We start from the raw sequence: 6,730 nt of genomic DNA on the forward strand, positions 1-6,730 counted from the left end.
TTTATCATATCTCTCACTACATAGATCATTTTAACATAAAAAGTATCTCATTTGAAAATAGACTCCAACATCTTTTTAATTATAGTTTTGATTATTTAAAATAGAGTTCTATTTAGGAAATAATAAATTTTAGAAATTAAGTATTGAGATATTTTGATTTTGCACAGCATTTAGACTTGACCTTTATTCACTCTTTTGATCATATCTTAACATTTACGTTGAATTTAAGAATGAAACTTATTTCATTGAAAACTAGACTTCAAGAGATTTTCAGGGATATAAATATGTCAAATTTAGAGTCGTATTGAGTGAGTTAGGATATTATAAAGTTATGTATAATGACCCCTCCAAATTAACAACTAGACCTACTTGATCCCTTGTGTGATTTGTCCTGAAATACATCATCTTCCAAATCACAACGTGAAACAACCTGTACACACACACGTGAAATGTCACCTAGAAGCTTTGTTTCACACTGAATAGCCCTGTAAGTCCAAATTATGCCTGAAGCACCTTGTACACACATATGAAATGTCTTCCAGAGCCTTGTTTTCATTCAATAGCCACTGTGGTCCAAAACACACATGAAACACTTTGTACCCTTACATGATTTGTCATTTGGGCAATACCACATGACAAATCTTGCATGATTTGTTAGGTTCCAAGTGAAATATGTCACCTTTACTTATGAAAACTCCAAAACAAGCATGAAGCACTTCCAAAAGATGCATGATATGTCATCTTTGCTTAAGAAAACTCTAAAACACACGTGAAGAAGACTTGGTTCCACACAAGATTTGTCATCAATCATGGCTATAATTATTGTGCAACATCTCTAAATGGTCATATGATGTCTCTAAATGTATTTCACTCCATGAGCTATAAATTTAACACTTTAACTTATCTGAACAAGTAATTAACCTCATAAATTATTAAGCTATAAAAGTCATGTTCATATTACTCTTATTATATGAAAATCATTTGTTCTTGAGCCAATATCATTTATATCTTCATTATTTGAGTATTAGAGCTTCATTTACTCATCATTACTCTTAGAGAGAGTTTCAACTGAGTGATTTACAATACTCAAAACCATTGGTAAAGGTGAGGGAGAGATTTTTCTTGTGATCAAGAGAGGTTCTTTCGAAAAGAAAAGTTCACTAGTAAAGTGAGTTGCTATAAAGGCTCATAAGTGCCCAAATCAAACTTATGGATGGATTGAGGTGGCAAGCACCCTTTAAGCTTGTGTTATAGTGGAGAAATCTCAAATGATTGCTTAGGGACGGGACGTAGGCTCAAGTGGTAAAGCTAAACTAGAATAAATCATAGTTTTGGCACTCTCTCTCTTCCCTTATCTCTTTATATTGCCAGCAACCTTGATTTATGCTATGTTTTAGTATACAAAATTGAATTTGATTATCTACATGCTCTTACTAGAACTTGCATTTAGAAATTAATTTTACACATATTGAGCTTATAAAGATTACTTTAGCATTCTTGCACACAAAGTTTTATAACTCAATTTTGCCTAAACTTTCCGTTTAAACACATGTTTGTTGAAAAGTTTTAAAAGAACCAAAAAACTTCATAAACAACCCAAATCACCCCCCTCTTGGTGTGTTGCAAATCTAACAGGGGAGAATAAAGATCAATTACAATAATACAACTTGAATTCTGGATGAAGAAAATATGGACATCTAACCCAAAACATAATAGTATAGCCATTACATTGAAGCTCTTTTTCTTAGAAAATGAAGATTATGTATTCCTTACAAGTTTTAAATAGATCAATAACATCAAACAAACTTTTAGCAAGATTATTGCCATAGTAAACATGGTTTCAAGCCAAAACCAATCCCACAAATTGCAAGTGATATTCTCATGCGCCTTTTATCAAATGCCTCTCAGGTGTATTCTAAATTCTATTTAAAAACATTATATTCTTAAATCTTTAATTCCTAAACATCTATCCAGATTAGTCTACACCCCCTTAACTAGAAAAAAAATTATATGATGTTCCTTGATGAATTTAGATTAAGGGAGATGACATAACTTAAATATTACCTGATTTAAACTATGGATCCTAAAATGTCCTTATTGTTCCTCTTCTCCTTTGATGCACCTTGAACTCTTCTAAAAGCTTCCCAATCAAAGTGCTCAAACACACTCCTCTAACCCTTCTACTTCTTCTTTTTCTGTGACTCTCTCCAAACTTAGACCTCTTCTATGTCGAACTCCCCATCCCCCTTCATCTCTATCTCAGTTTACTTTATATAGGCAAGGGAATTTGGATTTTTGAAAATCACAATTACTTCATCACCCAAATTTGCCTCTCTAAGTCCAGTACACCCCACGCCTCTCACTTATAATTTTCTTTTACTTTCTCTTTGCATCATCAATTTCTTCTTGCTTCACGATCCATAACCACTTGCTGCCTTGTGTTTTTTTCATTCTTAGCTACATTTTCCTCTTTCCTTTGTGCGAGTGAAAGGAAATTAGGGTTGGGTGAAATGCTAATTTCATTCTCTCTATTTTAATTTTATTTTTTAATCTTTTTAATGCTATTTTTCAAATGTTAATTAATTTTAAAAATTAGATTGAGAAAGAAAATCTAATTTTGAATTGATCAAGAATATCTCCCATTAATTAAGTCACAATTGTTTTGGAAGTTTAAGCCAGGAAAGAATGTGAATTCTTGATGTAAAGAGAATAGATTTTATTAAGGTGAGTCTGGAAGCTAGTGATAGAAGTTTAGCTTTCCAAGAACATGTTTGCCTATTAATAGCCTTTACTTGTAAACAGGAGTTTTATCTTTCCTAGCATCTACCCATGTTCCAAGATATTTCTCAAAAGAGCCAATGGTTTTGATTTGGAAACAATCCTCTATTTTAGCTTTAAAAACATTAGGAATAATGTTAGAACTATGAAATAGGCTTATTTTTGCTTGTTGTTTTCTTGACCCAACCATTTATGGGATTAATCAATGATCGAAGCAGTAGTCTTAGCCTAATTTCTTGTGTATTTAAAGGAAAAAATTAAATCATTAGCATATAACATATGTGATATTGAGTAGGCATTATTGCATATTTTTTATATCCCTTGAAATCTCCCTTGATTACATTATGAAGAAGCATACCCAAAAGAATATCTGAAGCAAGAATGTAGATATAAGATGAGAGAGGGTCGCCATGCCTGATGTCATTATGAGGATAGATGGGATGAGTAATCTTGCCATTGAAGAGAATTTCATAGCACATAGAAGAGATTCATTCCATGATATAAGTCTTATCCACTTAGATGGAAATTTCATCTTGATCAAGATGGCTTCAATGAATGACCAAGATATCTGATCAAAGGCTTTTGAGAAGTTTATAATTTAAGGTCTGCTAATTTTTTTTTGCCCACTTTTGTTGAATGAATTCCATTTATTAGATCAGTGACAATCAAGATATTGTTTGAGATAAGGTGTCCCTTTAAAAAGCAGTTTGAAAGGTAGCAATCAAATATGGTAGAATAGTTTTCAACTTGTTTCACTAAACTTTAGAGATGATCTTGCACATGTAAGAAATATTGCAAAGGCTAATTAGCATAATATCTTAAAAGACATAGGATATTTTCCTTCTAGAATGAGAGTGATGAAAGTCTTATTCAAAGATTTAAGAATCTGCTAAAAATTCCAAAATGATTAATTATACCATAGCTTCACCATCATTTTTAACCAGATTCTAGATTTTTTTTTTGGGAGAAAATAGATACATGGAAGTCATCCGGATTTGGAGAATTATCTTTAGACAAGCCAAAAACTACAAATTTGATTTTCTCCTTGGTTAGTGGAGACATTAAAAATTCCTACCTATATCTTCTAAACTGAGAATAGGAAAGTTATTAATTTCCTGAAGAGTGATAGCCAAGCTCATTTCACTTGGTTCAACATATATTTTTCTAAAATGTTGCCAAGATAGAGATAACTAGAATTTTTTATTCAACTCTTGGATATAATAAATATACTTGTAATTTCTTTTATTTTTTCATTCTCATTTTTTCTAAGTTTGTCAACACTTTTTTTTCAAATAATTGAAAAGAACCTTGACCTTTTACTATGTTGAATTTGAGGAGAGAAATGAAGTTGACTAAAAAAAAATTGATATTTCTCAATAAAAATCCACATTTTCATGAAAAGTGTTGATTCAGAGGCCGTGTCTAACATTGAAGAAATTTTATCAGGATAACCAAAAAGGTTAATGTTGAAAAAGTTGTTAACTTGGACATTTGATTTAGAATATATATTCAAAGCATTGTATTTATCTTAGTGTAACGTTAATTATTCAGGATATTATTAACACTTTTCTTGAAAATGTGTTGGTAATAAATTTTTGAGCGTAGATTAAAACTTTTTAGGATATGATTACCATTTTTCCTTAAAAAATTGCAGAATTTTAAGAACTTTAGAGTGTAAAGTAAATGTTTTTCAAGATATAATTACCATTTTTCCTAAAAAAATGAACATAGTGGATAATTTTTTCATACAATGGAAAGAAATTGAATATACCTAAAAATATTTGCACTCATAGAAGAAACTTGCACCTAATGAAAGAGTGTTGCATATAATTGAAGAAGCATTGCATCTCATTAAATATGTCCTACAATTGCACTTGCGATAAGCTTGCATAATGTGAAAATATTTACATATAATTATTGAAGAAATTTTCATATGGTAGATAACTTTTGCACATAATGAAAAGAAATTACATGTAATTGAACATATTTACACTCACGAAATAAACCCAATCACTAATTAACATGAAAACTATACACAAGAGATAGAGTAACACTATTTTCACTATATATTTATAGATGTATATTTGCATAACATGCAATGCACATATATTTATGAATAAGCATGAATCACTAGTATCTACCAAACCTCCATATCTCTCGACCGAACTCATAACTATATACAGGACCTCTCTGGTTAGTCCAGGCTCACCATCAATGGAAGAAGTAAGGCCAATACCTCTTAATCACCACTGAACTATAAATTTCTTCAAACCAATCGGCAGGGATTCGAATACTCCCCCACCAATCATCCATAAAGTGATAGGGAGTAGCCTAACTATCCCATTTACTTTGGTTCACAGGGCATAGGCGTCACATATGCCAAGACTAAGGTTAACACAACTTTACAAGGTAAACTCTTACCTTTAACACATATGAATGCTCATGTACTTCTAGTCCCACTAGCGGATCACAATCAACATTCTAAACTAGGGCTTCCTAGTCTTACACAAAGTAGGGCCATAAGCCTCTACTTTAGACTAGGGTATCACTTCTCATGCTTTCTAGCCTTGCACAAAGCGTGGCCACAAGCCTCTACTTTAGATTAGGGTATCACTTTCTCATACACAATCATTTCTTACACACACACACATTATTGGTCACATGCATTACTATTCATAAAAAGGTTATTCTATCATTTTAGAAATCACAATATAGTTTAATATAAATAACTTGTACATAGTTTTACAAGCTAATAGTTAAAAGGGTTTATCCAGTTATATCACACCCTTTTTACCAAGAGTTATCATTTACAACCAAATTACTTGCAACATGTAGATTTCCATAATAAATCTCCCAAATATACAATCTAAACAAGCAAGTACTCTTGGTTAACTTCCAATTCAAAGCAAAGCACCTAATTCCACTAAATTACATCACTTAGCACTTATACCCTTCTCACTTATACTTTAGACTCACCTTAACCCATTAAGCCCATTCACACACCCTTAGGCTATTGAGATGGCTAAACATCCTCTCAACACATCAAACAAGAACTTCTATCATTTTTAATTTCTCAATTTTGGTTCAATTTGAGCTTACAGCTCAAAAGTTCCACTATTAATTCCCAAACCAGTCATAAAGCCTTAGTTTAACTCCTAAGACTCTTTTTATTACTAAAGGATAAGAAGACAACCCCTCAAAACTCCCTGATTCAATTGGTCTATATTTAAAACTAAGAGAAATTATGGTACAATTGAAGTACAGGGTAGTACAAAACTTATCTGGCAAATTACTAGTCGGAACTAACCCCCAATCTTTTGAAAATTGATGTACTAGCACAACACCCTTCCTTCTCCTCTCCTCCATTCTCTTTCTTCCCCTTTCCTTTGATTTTTATGAGCAAAACATGTAGGCTTTATCCAAATTTTATATGCTAGGTGTTGTGGTGCATATAGCACATGCCATGGCATGTGGCACAGTGAGCAAAATCTCATTGCTGCTCACATGCTCTACTCCAAATCACCTGTTCCACCACTCGATCCTAATCATTCAACAATATCTAATTAGCTAAAATACTAATCTAGCATCTAAAACTATAATTAATCTACTAATTACTAACTCACTCCTAATTAGCAATCAATTTTTTAAATCAAAAGTTTAGGATGTTACAAAAGACACCCCAAATCAACACATACATCATGTAATGTTGCAAGTAATAAAAGAATTGTCCCTAATTAGAAATTACACCATCAAATTACACATATATCGAAACAAAAGAAGGAGGCCTATAGTAGGAATCTCAATTCCTAAGCCTTCAGAGCCTTTTCCTTATTCGTCTCAAAGCTAGTGCCTGTAAAATGTAGAATAAGGGTGAGAACAACTACTCAATAAAAAAGAAAAACACTAAATCATGTTCATGTAAGTCAAATCAAGCAAGACATGCAAAGTAGGC

This window comes from Prosopis cineraria, unplaced genomic scaffold, assembly GCF_029017545.1.
Source record: "Prosopis cineraria cultivar Desert tree isolate PC_DT_omini unplaced genomic scaffold, ASM2901754v1 PC4, whole genome shotgun sequence".
NCBI classification, from domain to species: domain Eukaryota; kingdom Viridiplantae; phylum Streptophyta; class Magnoliopsida; order Fabales; family Fabaceae; genus Prosopis; species Prosopis cineraria.